The sequence below is a fragment of the Staurois parvus genome, unplaced genomic scaffold (assembly GCF_062004578.1).
Source record: "Staurois parvus isolate SC_StPar_1 unplaced genomic scaffold, SC_StPar_1.0 ptg000312l, whole genome shotgun sequence".
NCBI lineage: Eukaryota > Metazoa > Chordata > Amphibia > Anura > Ranidae > Staurois > Staurois parvus.
Genome location: NW_028318108.1, coordinates 2,254,987 through 2,269,028, shown reverse-complemented (window position 1 = coordinate 2,269,028; position 14,042 = coordinate 2,254,987). Strand labels below are relative to the sequence as shown.

General features: G+C 46.6%; 1 protein-coding gene across 5 annotated transcripts in view; it reads right to left on the bottom strand.

Annotated features, from left to right (window-relative positions):
- RNF168 (ring finger protein 168) overlaps positions 1-13,795 on the bottom strand; it is a 29,750-nt gene extending 15,955 nt beyond the window's left edge. The window contains exon 1 of one of the 5 annotated variants that reach the window (XM_089683525.1): positions 13,683-13,795. The gene's annotated coding sequence lies outside the window, so the exon portion shown is untranslated. Of the gene's footprint in view, positions 1-13,581 lie in introns of all 5 variants that reach the window. The other 4 variants (XM_089683524.1, XM_089683522.1, XM_089683526.1 and 1 more) reach the window with 4 other exon arrangements.
- Between the last annotated feature and the right edge of the window lie 247 nt (positions 13,796-14,042).

The following is a 14,042-nucleotide window of genomic DNA, read 5'->3' as shown; positions in this document are numbered from 1 at the left end:
AAAACTCACTAAGAAAGCCCATGATGGCGGTCATGGAGTGCCTGCTCCTCTTCTGCCACCCCCCCTCCGATGCATGTGTCTTCCTCGTGTCCCCTCACCCTCTTCTCATCCTGTCGCAGCCTTTGAAGATAGACTGCACAGGATGAGAGGGGTCACCTCACCCCCCCTGCCCCTTGTCACCTCCTCACATCCTGACGCAGTCTTTGAAGACAGGCTGGAGACCTCACACCTCTCCGTCCATATAGCCGTGAGAGGAGTGACACCCCGCTGGGGGGATTCCGGCGTGGGGCCGCCAACCTGGCGCCGCACGCCCCCCGGCAGCTGCAGCGCGGGCACGAGGCTTCCCACGCCCTGCACCCGCCGGAGAAAATGCTGCGCCTTGCTGGGCCGGACGTTGCTGAGGCAACCAGGAAGCGTCCTGCCTGGCTTTAAGAAGGCTAGCGCAGGACTCTTCATTGTGGGTCCGCTGCCGAAGCTGCTGGGAGGTCTGCGCTGATGCCAGACTTCCGCAGCCAACCCCGCTGGCACTCTGCCTAATACTGAGCATAATACTCCGGGTCAGGACTAGTACCCGCTGCCACTCTACATAATACATATAGATTGTGCAGGTGGACAAGGAGTGTATGGTGAGTGAGATATCTGTACAGTGGACATTTCATCACGAATTGTATCAATCTTATTTTTGAAGTGATTAGCAATCTCCTGGGCAGTGAGTGAGTTAGAGGGTGGAGGTAAAAAAGGACGAAGTAGAGAGTTAAAGGTAGAAGAGTTGAGAGACATTTCGTGAGAGGGTGTTAAAGAGAATGATAAAATAGGTCTGTTTGGCAGTGTGGGGACAGGAATTGTATTTTTGAAGGGCAGATTTAGATTGGTCAAAGTCTTGTTGGGCCTTAGTCTTACGCCATAAACGCTCAAGAGCACGGCTACATTTTTTGAGGCATCTGGTATTGTCTGTTTGCTGGGGCTGCAGCAATTAGGGCCTAATTCTGTGTGTAATGAGGGGGGCCAATGTGTCCAGGGTGGATGAGAGTGAACTGTTTCAGACAGAAGTGGCCAGGTTGGGGCAGGACAGGGCTAAGATTTTGTCATAGAAAAAGTTGCAGCAAAAAGAAGAGAAGGGTAAGATAGCGAAGGTTTCTATGGGTAACTGTTTGGTAGTTGGAAGACAAAGAGGAAGAAGCCAAGGAGAAAGTGAAGCCAATAAGGGAGTGATTAGAGAGAGGAAAAGGAAAGTTGGTGAGGTTGCCAGGAGTGCATAGGTAGGAGAATACAAGGTCAAGGCACTTACCGTTAGAGAATTATTATCATTATACAGGATTTATACAGCGCCAACAGTTTGCTCATCGCTTTACAATATAAAGGGAGACAATACAGCAACAATACAGTTCAATACAAGAGGGTTAGGAGAGCCCTGCTCCTTGGAGCTTACAATGTAAGAGGGAGGGGCTGGTGGTACAAAAGGTAATAACTGCGGGGGGTGGACTGGTAGAAGGAATAGAAGATTCTGTTATTAGCTGAAAGAAGGATAGGCTTCCCTGAAGAGATAGGTTTTCAGAGATGGCCTAAACGTGCGCAGAGTAGGCGAAAGTCTGATAGATTGGGGTAGAGAGTTCCAGAGGATGGGGGAGGCTCTGGAGAAGTCCTAGAGATGAGCATGGGAGGAGGAGACAAGGGAGCTAGAGAGCAGGAGGTCATGCGAGGAGCGGAGAGGACGGTTTGGGTGATATTTGGAGACAAGATTGGTAATGTATTTGGGGGCAGAGTTATAAATGGTTTTATATGTTATTGTTTTGAATTTTATTTGTTGGGCAATGGGAAGCCAGTGGAGGGATTGGCAGAGAGGGATGGCAGATGTGTCTGGCAGCAGCATTCATGATAGAATAAAGAGGGGATAGCCTACGATGAGGTAGGCCAGTGAGGAGGGAGTTACAATAGTCAAGGCGAGAGATAACCAGGGAGTGAATAAGTTGCTTAGTAGTTTCAGAGGTTAAGAACAGGCATATCCTGGAGATGTTGCGAAGGTGACGTCTACAAAATTTGGACAGCGATTGGATTTGGAGCTGAAAAGGACAGATGGGAGTCTAGGATTACACCTAACACCCTGGCATGAGGGAAGGGACTGATGGTTGTATTATTGATCTTGATGGAGAAGTCAGGGGAGGGGGCATGGGCTAGAGGAAAAAGTATGAGCTCAGTTTTCAAAAGATTGAGTTTGAGGAAGTAGAGTGACATCCATGCCAATATATCACTTAGTAGGTTAGTAATGCGAGAAGAGACCGAAAGGATGAGGTGAGTAGAAAGACAGATTTGTGTGTCATCAGCATAGAGATGGTACTTAAAGCCATGGGAATTTATCAAGTGACCAAGGGAGGAGGTATAGGTGGAGAAGAGAAGAGGTCCAAGGACAGAACCTTGAGGGACCCCAAACAGAAAGAGGAAGTGGAGAGGAGACAGTTATAGGTAACGCTCAAGGAGTGCTGCGATAGGTAGGAGGAGAACCAGGAGAGAGCAGAGTCTCAGAGGCCGAGTGGAGTTTTTTTTGAGTAGGAGGGGATGGTCAACTGTATCAAAAGCCGCAGAAAGGTCAAGTAGTAAGAGTACAGAGTAGTTGCCATTGGTTTTAGCAGTTCGTAAATCATTAGTGAGTTTTAGTAGGGCAGTTTCAGTGGAGTGGAGTGAGCGAAAGCCAGACTGTAAAAGGTCATGAAGGTTGTTGTCAGTGAGGTAGGAGCTCAGGAGATCGTAGACCAATCATTCTAAGAGTTTAGAGGTAAACGGGAGCAAGGAGATGGGTCTTAATTTGATCAGGTTGGTGGGGTCCGGCGAGGGCTTTTTAAGTATGGAAGTGATGTGTGCACGCTTTAGAGGGATGGGGAAGGCACCATTAGAGAGGGAGAGATGTGAGGGAGCATAGTATAGAAGAGGGTGACCGTAGTAGTTGAGGGGACAGGATCGAGGAGGCAGGTAGTGAGATGGGCTTCTGAGAAAACTTTAGTGACCTCTTCAGTAGTGGCAAGGTCAAGAGAGGAAAGTGTTGAGGGAGGTTTAGTATAAGGTATGTGAAGAGGGATAGATGTCTGCAGTGGAGATGCCCCTACGAATTGCATCAATCTTGTTTTTGAAATGATTTGCAATCTCGTAAGCAGTGAGTGAGGTACTGGGTGGAGGTGGAGAAAGTAGGGAGTTAAAAGTAAAGAGGAGACGATGAGGACTGGATGACAAGGTATTAATAAGAGTGCCAAGTAGGCTTGTTTGGCAGCATGGAGGGAGGAATTGTATGTGAAAGAGAGCAGATTTATATAGGGTGAATGCTTGCTGAGATTTGGTTTTACGCCACAGTCACTCCAGTGCACGACTATGTCACTTACGATTTCCGGTGTCGTCAGTCTGCCATGGTTGTAATAGTCGGGGCCTGATACTTCGTGTAGTTAGAGGAGCAAGTGAGTCTAGTGTAGATGAAAGCGAACTGTTGTAAACAGCAGTGGCCTGGTCAGGGCAGGACAGGGGAGAGATTCTGTCAGAGAGGCGGTCAGCTGCAGAGTAGAAAAGAGAAGGGTTTAAGTTGTGAAGGTTTTTACGGGTATTTGCTGTTCGGAGGGATAGGTGTTTGAAGATGAGGACAACGTGAAGGTGATGAGATTGTGATCAGAGAGAGGAAACGGGGGGGGGGGGGGGGGGTTTTGAGGTTGTGGGGAGTGCAAAGATGGGAGAAAACAAGGTCTAATGTATTTCCATCAGAGTGAGTGGAGGACTGTATCCATTGTGTTAAGGCAAAAGATGAGGTTAGATTGAAGAGTTGGTATGTAGCTGGGTAGAAGCAAGTGTCCATTGTTTTAGGTCAAAAGAAGTGGTTAAGCTCAGAAGTTTAGCGGTAGCAGGAGTGTTAAGATTAACAGGGATGTTGAAGTCAAGAATGATTGTGGGAATTTCAGAAGAGAGAAAGTAAGGCAGCCAGGCAGAGAGGACATCAAGAAAGCTTGATACCAGTCAAGGAGGCCAATAGATCACAGCAAGGAGGATTCCAACTCCACCTCCTTTCCATCCACTAGGGCTGGGAGTGAGTCCACCATGGGAGAGGGCAGGAGAAAGAAAGACATCATGAAGGCAGGTTTCCGTAAATTGCAAGTAGGTTAAAGGAGTTTGTGATAAAAAGGTCATGTACAGAGGTGAGTTTGTTACAGAGTGGGCATTCCAAAGGGCACAGGAAAAGGGGAGGCTGGTTCTAGGAAGAAGAGGAATAGTAACAAGATTATTTGGATTGTGGCTGCTGTTAGAGGATAGGGGGTGCCAGGTGTGTTAGTCAAAAAGATGGCAGCCCAGGAATTGGGGAAATGTCTCCGAATGTTAGGAGAAGCAGAAGGATGAGAGAGGTAACATGGGAGTATGTCCAGGGGTGGACTGACAACTCATGGGGCCCCCGGGCAATAGGGGATCATGGGGCCCCTGTATCTTTGCCCAAACTCAAAAAAGCCTATGAAAATGGTACCAGGGGCATCTCATAGGGCCCCCACTGACCCCGGGCCCTCGGGCAGTGCCCAAGTTTCCAAATGGTCAGTCCGCCCCTGAGTATGTCTTATATGGAGGGACAGGTCCCAGTGTCCAGGTTTTATTTGTATGTGGGTTCAGAATTAGCAGGAGTTGAGGAGTACAGTAATAAGGTGAAGACAGGAGTGAGGGTGATAAACAGGTGAAACTCGAAAAATTAGAATATCATGCAAAAGTTCAATTATTTCAGTAATGCAACTTAAAAGTTGAAAATAATATATAAGATAGACTTATTACATGCAAAGCAAGATAGTTCAAGCTGTGATTTGTCATAATTGTGATGATTATGGCTTACAGATCATGAAAACCCCAAATCCACAATTTCGGAAAATTAGAATATTACATGCAATCAACAAAACAAGGATTGTACATAGAACAATATCAGACCTCTGAAAAGTATAAGCATACATATGTACTCAGTACTTGGTTTGGGCCCCTTTTGCAGCAATTATTGCCTCAATGCGGCGTGGCATGGAAGCTATCAGCCTGTGGCACTGCTGAGGTGTTATGGAAGACCAGGATGCTTCAATAGCGGCCTTCAGCTCTTCTGCATTGTTCGGTCTCATCTTTCTCTTGGCAATGCCCCATAGATTCTCTATGGGGTTCAGGTCAGGCGAGCTTGCTGGCCAATCAAGCACAGTAATCCCACGGTCATTGAACAAGGTTTTGGTGCTTTCAGCAGTGTGGGCAGGTGCCAAGTCCTGCTGGAAAATGAAGTCAGCATCCCCATAAAGCTTGTCTGCGGAAGGAAGCATGAAGTGCTCCAAAATCTCCTGGTAGACGGCTGTGTTGACCCTGGACTTAATGAAGCACCATGTCCAGGATCTGTCTGTCTGTGTGTGCTGGCTCTTGAGCACTGACTCCAGCCTCAGTCCACTCCTTGTGAAAGTCCCCAACACTTTTGAATGGCCTTTTCCTGACAATCCTCTCCAGGCTGCAGTCATCCCTGCTGCTTGTGCACCTTTTTCTTCCACACTTTTCCCTTCCACATAACTTTCTATTATTGTGCTTTGATACAGCACTTTGGGAACATCCAATTTCTTTTGCAATTACCTTTTGAGGCTTTCCCTCCTTATGGAGGGTGTCAATGATGGTTTTCTGCACAACTGTCAGATCAGCAGTCTTTCCCATGATTGTGATTCCTACTGAACCAGACAGAGACCATTTAAAGGCTCAGGAACCCTTTGCAGGTGTTATGGCTTAATTAGCTGATTAGAGTGGGACACTTTGAGCCAAGAATATTGCACCTTTTCACAATATTCTAATTTTCTGAGATTGTGGATTTGGGGTTTTCATGAGCTGTAAGCCATAATCATCACAATTATGACAAATCACGGCTTGAACTATCTTGCTTTGCATGTAATGAGTCTATCTCATATATTAGTTTCACCTTTTAAGTTGCATTACTGAAATAAATGAACTTTTGCACGATATTCTAATTTTTTGAGTTTCACCTGTATATAAGCTTAGGGGTGAAGGAGAGAGAGTTTGAAGAAAGAGGACCCAACTGTGAGAAGGAGGAGCAGGGAGTGCATGTTACAGAGTGGTGAGATAAAGAAGCAGACTGGGTAAGAGCTGAATGGGGAAACAGGACACCTGTACCCTGTTTAGTCTTTGAAGTTGTCTGCTGTGGTTTCTCGCTTTGTGCATTCACTGAAATGCAGAGCCGAAGTGAAATGCACAATACTTAATCCAAGGTCAATACTTTATCCAAGATGAGAGTTGCCAATGCTCCCTCCCCTAAGGAAGGCCTAAATTTATACTGAGTTGGGTGGGGGTATTGCCAGTTCATCAATTAGGAATGCATAGGAGAGACACATGGCTAGCAGGGCAAACTTCTCACACAAAAAGGAGGACTACAAGAGACAACAAGAGAGCAGGAGGGCAGAGTTGTAAAAATTAGGATCAGCTAATAAATTTGGATTAGGCAATTAGAGCAAAATAAACACCACAGTAATATGGACAGAGTTAAAGATTCTGGAAGCAATAAGAATTAACAATAAGAACATTGATAGTTATGAATCTGATTCAGTTAGAGGTGGATTTTAAAAGCACTATAGATTACCATATAGCAGTGCAGGGTGAATTAGCATTCATACATGGCATGGGCGATAGTACTGATGGATATTGCTCGCAGACATTTACTTTATCCAAGATGATAGTTGCCAATGCTGCCCCTGGCTGTGCTGTCCCTGGGATTGATTAGATCTATGAGCTGCTGAGAGCAAAACTGTCCCTTGCAAACACAGACGTCTTCTGTGTTTACAAGTGACAGCGGGGAGCGGAGGGCGATAGCTGGAGGTGGCAGAATGAAGTTGTCATGTTCCAGCTGCAAAACTGGGTGCCAGGACCACATGATAAGGCCTGGTGAGCCCGATTCAGCCCGCAGGCATTGTGTTTGACATATGTAATCTAGAATATAGATCTACATGTTCCATGCTATAGTATTGCTTTATAGAGGTCTAAAATTAAATTGGACAAATGTAACTGCCTTTAAGAAAGCTATAATCAGGCCTAGGATTCCAATGCAAAAGCAGACAGTCAGACAGTTTGTGGACTGGAGAGTTTGAATCTGAGACCAGAGGATCTGAAGTCTCCTGTGCAAGGAACAATCTGGCCTGAGCTGTGCCCAAACCTAGACCCAAGTACTCTAAACAATGAGTCAGTTCCATCTACGATTTCTGAGGTTTCAGGATCAGAAATCACTGTCTGGACAGTCAAAAAGTATTGGCTAACAGTTTCCACATCAACTATTTCCTCAACATAAAGTCATCTAAGTACTCCACATTGGGGATGCTAGGAGACCACAGAAGGGCTGCTACTGGGGTCAGTACCTTGGTGAATATCTAAGGTGCCGACAAGAGTTCAAAAGGCAGGACAATAAACTGGTAGTGCAGGGAACCCACAACAGTGAGTAGGAATTGCTGATGCATTGGAAAGCTAGAAACGTGAATATAAGCATCATTAAAGTGCACTTAGGCTAGGTTCACACCCGAGTGTTGCAATTGATGTTTTTCCAGTGTGCTTTTTCCAACAGTAAAGGATTAACTTTGACGCCACTTTAACGTGACTTTGGGTGGGTGCAATTTTGATGCTATTTGAATGCCAGAGAGTATAAAGTCGCATCAAAGTCTCACTACATGAACAGAACAGACATACTTTCCTATCAGAAAAAAAAAAAGTCGCACCCATCTAAAGTCAATACTTTCCTACTGGCAAAAAAACCCGCAAAGCGCATCAAAAACACATCACATGCATTACTACTGCGTGTCTATTGAACCAATAATGCAATATGTTGCATTTAAAAACTCCCTGACCCTTTTCAAAAATGCAGTGGCTGAAAAATGCATAGATGCAAACATGTCCTATAGGAAACAATGTTAAATGGACTGTGGTACATTTCTGCAAGATGCACTAAAACCGTAAAGCTGTGAACCGAAACAGATAGTTTTTAAAATTTAAACAAAAATATAATTGTGGCTGGCAATTTTGCATTGAAGTCACTAGGGGGCATTTTTGCATTGAAGCCAATGGGGACGCGGTTGTGCATGAAAATCTATGGTATGCGCTTTTGCATTGAAGTCACTAGAGAGCATTTTTTGCATTGAAGTCATGAATTTTCATGTATCGGCACCTTTTTCTCTATCAGCAAAATGGCGATAAAATTCTTTTCGGACGCTATGTTCCGTCCGCCGATATATCGATGCATCCCTAGAAGACATTCAGAGCTTTGAGATCCAAGATAGGACAGTTGCTCCCATTTAATAAGGGAAGGATGAACAGGCTGCAGTAAAACCCTAAAAAACAGATTTACCACAAGGACACTAGGGTCATACCACCTTGATCTAGAATGGGGGTCAGCAACCAGTAGATCGTGATCTATCAGTAGATATCAGCCAGGTGACTGGAAGATAACGGTCAGGGCTTGCTGACCCACCATCCCGGAGGATCAAACAGAATGCAATGCAGAAGGACTACATTTAAAGTTGGAGTTGCAGTAGGGAGCAGGATCTGCATAACCCGATGTCTCCTCTGCAGTGCTGGCTTCTATGCCCTGTCATGGTTGATGGGTGTAGCACCTGCCAAGCATGACCCATTCAAGTGAATAAGGCCACTCTGCAAGTGCCCTGCAACCTTGTGCAGGACAGCAAACAAGGGGTTAAACAGGCAGCGGTGTCTTGCTTTCTCACCATCTGCTTTAACCCCCTTGGACCACCCCGCAGAAGCATACAGTTAAGCAGTAAATTTGCAGAGTGGCTCCATTTACATGAATAAGTCTCAATTGACAGGCGTTAGTACCCACCAAAAGCAATAGGGGGTGTAATTTCTGCTGCGGCATGTGTACACCTTTGACTGCTGCCTTAGCAGCTAAAGGGAGTAGGGAGAGGGGGCAGTAAAACCGTGACTCAACTGCAGGGGTTTACCCCCCCCCAACTTTACCCCCCAATGTGAACGAGCCCTAAGAGTGCCACTGCCAAATGCAACTAAGGGCTCATTCAAAAGTGCAGCAGGCACTGCTGCTCTTCTGCAAAGTGATCGGAGTGTGTTTGACAGATGGTGAGAAGGGAATATGTTGCCTCTTCATCACCTGATTTAAACCCATGACTGCCGTGCAATGCACGCAATTGCGATACGGTAGTACGGCAAGATTTAACTCAGGTGTGAGGAGGTGAAACTGGGCAACACTGTGCCAGGTGATCTTTGACTTCTCCCATGTTGTTCAGGTAGATTCTCCACCTCTTTAAAGGCTGCCTACCCCTGAGCTAGAAGGTCCGAAAGGGCTTGATGGGGATCTGATAATCTGTGCAGTGACACACGAAGTCTGGAGATAAGAAAATAAGGATGGGGCAGGGAATGAAATTACAGTTTATATGCCTCCCACAGTAAAGTGCCTGAGATTCAAGCATCCACAAAGGGTAAACATCCCCCATGCGGGAAAGTGGGGTTGTGACATAGGTGTCCGTTTATGACACACAGAATAGCTGAGATTCAGAGGATCACAGCTATTCTCTGGTCATTCACAGTTTATGACACTCAGGAGAACATGTTCAGCCCTTCTCTGGAGATCTGTGTTCTCCCTCCAGATTCTCCAGCCCATAGCTGGAGAATCGGAGGGACCGCAAACTAAGCAGAGATAATTTACCTCTGTTTAGTAAACTGATCTTTTACTGTAATCTCATGAGATTATAGTAAAATCAGCCGGTTTCCAGCGGTTGTAGACCGTTCTCCCTTCGTTTGGAGAACTGATCTACAGATGCTTCATAAACGGCATTCAGAGGAGAACGGTGTTCTCCGAGAATGCCGGAGAACTGAGCAGCGATCTATTACTGCTGGTTCATAAACAGACACCTTAATGTTGAGTGAGGTTTTCTAAAGATTTGGCAGACTGAGTGCAACACCTTGCAGGACTGGGAACCAAGTCTGGTGGGAATGTTCTTGATGAGGAGGTTGAGACAGAGAAGAAACTAAAGTGGTTAGACCTCAGTAAATGGATTTTGAAAATCAAGCATGGTAAAGTCACAGCCAAAATCAGATAAAGGGCAGGAGCTGCCAGAGACAGCAGGGCTCTAGAAAGGGTTTCCAACCACTTATCGGATGGATACCTGAAGACAGGCCCACCCTCTAATGGAATAATACCAGTTATCCGCTTCCCCGCCTCCCTATAGCAGATATACTGCTACAGGGGTGTGCAAACTCATGCGTATATATACGTGATTTAGCATTTATGGGTAAGGGGCGTGCAAGCCACGACTGCGCCGCCATTTGCGGCTGTCAATCACCAGGTCCCGGCCGGTGATTACCAAGCATCTTCAACGGGGAGCACAGCCATCCAGAGTAGTGTGCCTACAGTGAAGCACCAACACACCGCCCCCCAGTAAACCACTCCCAGCGCACAATTAACCCTTTGATCACCCCTCATGTTAACCCTGATTTTGTTTCTAGCACTGATCACTGTATTGGTGTCACTGGGGATGTCACAGTGACACCAATGCAGTTCCCCCCGCCCCAGTGTCAAAATGCCCGCTGCAGTCCCACTACAAGTTGCTGATCGCTGCCATTACTAGTTGAAAAAAATAAAAATTCCAGTATATACCACCATTTGTAAATGCTATAACTTTCATGTAAACCAATTAATTTACACGTATTGAGATTTTTATTAGCAAAGACATGGAGAAGAATACGTTTTGGCCTAAATTTATGACGAAATTTGACTTAAATTTTTTTTACTGGACATGTTTAATAGAAAAAATAATATTTTTTTCTCAAAATTGGCAGTCTTTTTTTTATGGCACAATAAAACAAATTTGACAGGTACCCGCTCTCACTTCCGGTCCGATCGCCTAGGCGACCGTAAGGTGTCCTCCCTCCCTGTAGTCTTTTGGGACACGTGACAAGTCCCAGAAGACTACAGGACCATTCACGAAGCACAGCGCTACTTGCGTATGCGCAGTGGGCACCCGGCTGTGAAGCCACAAGCTGTCACAGCCGGGTGCCCACACTGAAGATGCCGGCCTCCTAGAATACACGGCTGCCGGTGAAATGGGCTGCGGGGGACACACCGCGGAACCGAGGGACAGGTAATTTGCTGTTTTTTAAAAAGTAACCACCTACAGTTTTTGTAGTTGCTGACTGGGTGAGTGGAACTCCGCTTTAACCGCTCCCCATCCACCCTATAGCAGATATACTGTTACAGGGCGGCACGGGTGCACAAAAATCACACACACACACACATATATATATATATATATATATATATATATACGTGATTTTGCATTTCCAGGTAGGGGCCATTTGCAGCGGCGACTGTCAATCACCGGGTCCCGGCTGGTGATTACTCACCGGTGCCTGGTGATTTCCGACTATCTCGGACGGGGAAGAGGACTGTTTTGTTTACTAACAGGTCTCCTCCCTGTCAGCTCAGGCTCACTGCTTTGGATTCCTGTGCACAGCCATCCAAATCAGTGTGCTTACAGTGAAGAACCTTGGCAGCCCCCCAGTAAAACACTCCCTGCACAGTTAAGCCTTTTTATTGCCCCTCATGTTAACTCCTTCCTGCCCAGTGCCACTACTACCGTGTCCATGATCACTGTGTTGATGTCACTGGGGATGTCAGTGACACCATGTCAATTCCCCCCAGTGTCAATGCCCACCGCAGTCCCGCTATACGTTGCTGATCGCTGCCATTACTAGTGAAAAACCCCAAACTTCCAGTATCTATACAGTAAAGACATGTAGCAGAATACATTTTGGCCTAAATTTATGACGAAATTTGATTTTTTTTTACTGGACATGTTTAATAGCAAAAAGTCACAGGCAATCAAAAAGGACGTACATTTCATTTGGGTGCAGCGTTGCATGACAGCACAATTGTCAGTTAAAGTAACGCAGCGCCGTAACACAAAAAAATGGCCTGGTCAGGAAGGGAGGTAAATCCTTCGGATGGCAAGGGGTTAAAAAAAAAAAACCTTTAATATCACTTTAGCGGCACCACCGTGTTGTGTTTTTTGCCATTATTTTTTTTAACTGGCACCATTTATTTGAATGGCCCTCCTCCTGCTACAAAAACATGCTAAAGAAGCATATGTACAAAATTCTGGCACTGAGCTAAGAGTGTTATATGTCACGTTTTGTAACACAGAAGACTTGAGAATGGACCTGCAGTTGGGGTGCCGTAAACGTGTTTGCACAGACGCTGATTTCTGCTACATGGGGCATTCGGGTACATTTGTATTATATCATCCCACAATAAAACCAGCAATATATTCTGCGGGGGGATAATAGGAATAGTTTCACTTATCACGTAACTGAACAGAAGGGTCCACATACAATGGGAGCGCGCCTGTACCGAATCCCAGAAGGGGCCACATACAATGGGAGCGCGCCTGTACCGAATCCCAGAAGGGGCCACATACAATGGGAGCGCGCCTGTACCGAATCCCAGAAGGGGCCACATACAATGGGAGCGCGCCTGTACCGAATCCCAGAAGGGGCCACATACAATGGGAGCGCGCCTGTACCGGATCCCAGAAGGGGCCACATACAATGGGAGCGCGCCTGTACCGGATCCCAGAAGGGGCCACATACAATGGGAGCGCGCCTGTACCGGATCCCAGAAGGGGCCACATACAATGGGAGCGCGCCTGTACCGGATCCCAGAAGGGGCCACATACAATGGGAGCGCGCCTGTACCGGATCCCAGAAGGGGCCACATTCAATGGGAGCGCGCCTGTACCGGATCCCAGAAGGGGCCACATACAATGGGAGCGTGCCTGTACCGGATCCCAGAAGGGGCCACATACAAAGTGAGCGCGCTTGTACTGATCCCAGAAGGGGCCACATAAAATGTGAGTGTGCTTGTACCGGATCCCAGAAGGGGCCACATACAATCTGACTGTCTTGTACTGATCCCAGAAGGGGCCACATACAATGTGACTGTCTTGTACTGATCCCAGAAGGGGCCACATACAATGTGAGTGGCTTGTACTGATCCCAGAAGGGGCCACATACAATGTGAGTGTCTTGTACTGATCCCAGAAGGGGCCACATACAATGTGAGTGTCTTGTACTGATCCCAGAAGGGGCCACATACAATGTGAGTGTCTTGTACTAATCCCAGAAGGGGCCACATACAATGTGAGTGTCTTGTACTAATCCCAGAAGGGGCCACATACAATGTGAGTGTCTTGTACTGATCCCAGAAGGGGCCACATACAATGTGAGTGTCTTGTACTGATCCCAGAAGGGGCCACATACAATGTGAGTGTCTTGTACTGATCCCAGAAGGGGCCACATACAATGTGTCTTGTACTGATCCCAGTCTGCCACTATAGGTTCATACAGGAGGGCACCTTCATCCACAAAGACTGTCTATGTCAGTGTCTCCCCTCACCTTCTGTAGATGTTCTACACAAACAGGAGAGCCTATACACACTTCTCTTCCCCCTCCTGTCACTGACTTGTCTGTACATGTCCAATGACCAGCATTCGCCCAATGAGCTCCATTCCATGTCAGGCCGGACACCCCAATAACCTCACCTCCCGATCCAGGACTGGAAGGCCGCAACACCCCCACTCAGTCACCGCAGACCCTCCACATACCAGACTTTACCTCACCCTTCTGGCGCCAAACTACATACCAATAGAGACCCAAAGCTCTCCGGCTCACTGCTCTCACCTCCCGTCACTAGAGCTCACCAATAGCTCTACCGACATGTCTGCATTGTGTCCAGCATTAGCCGCCATTTTCCCGAAGACCTCGACTGACTGCACATGTCATAGAATTCATTACTATATATATACAGTATTTATATGTCACTGGTCTCCCTGGTGACTGGTCTACTTGTATTTTAGAGGTCAGCTGTGGGGAAGGGGGTTTAGTGAGCCAGTATTAGTGTAGGTTTAGATATGTGTCTAAATCTCCATTTCTGCTGAAGCCTGATCCGCTTTTGGATCGCACTTCAGAGGTTCCTGACAGTCGGTGAGGAAGCAATGTGACA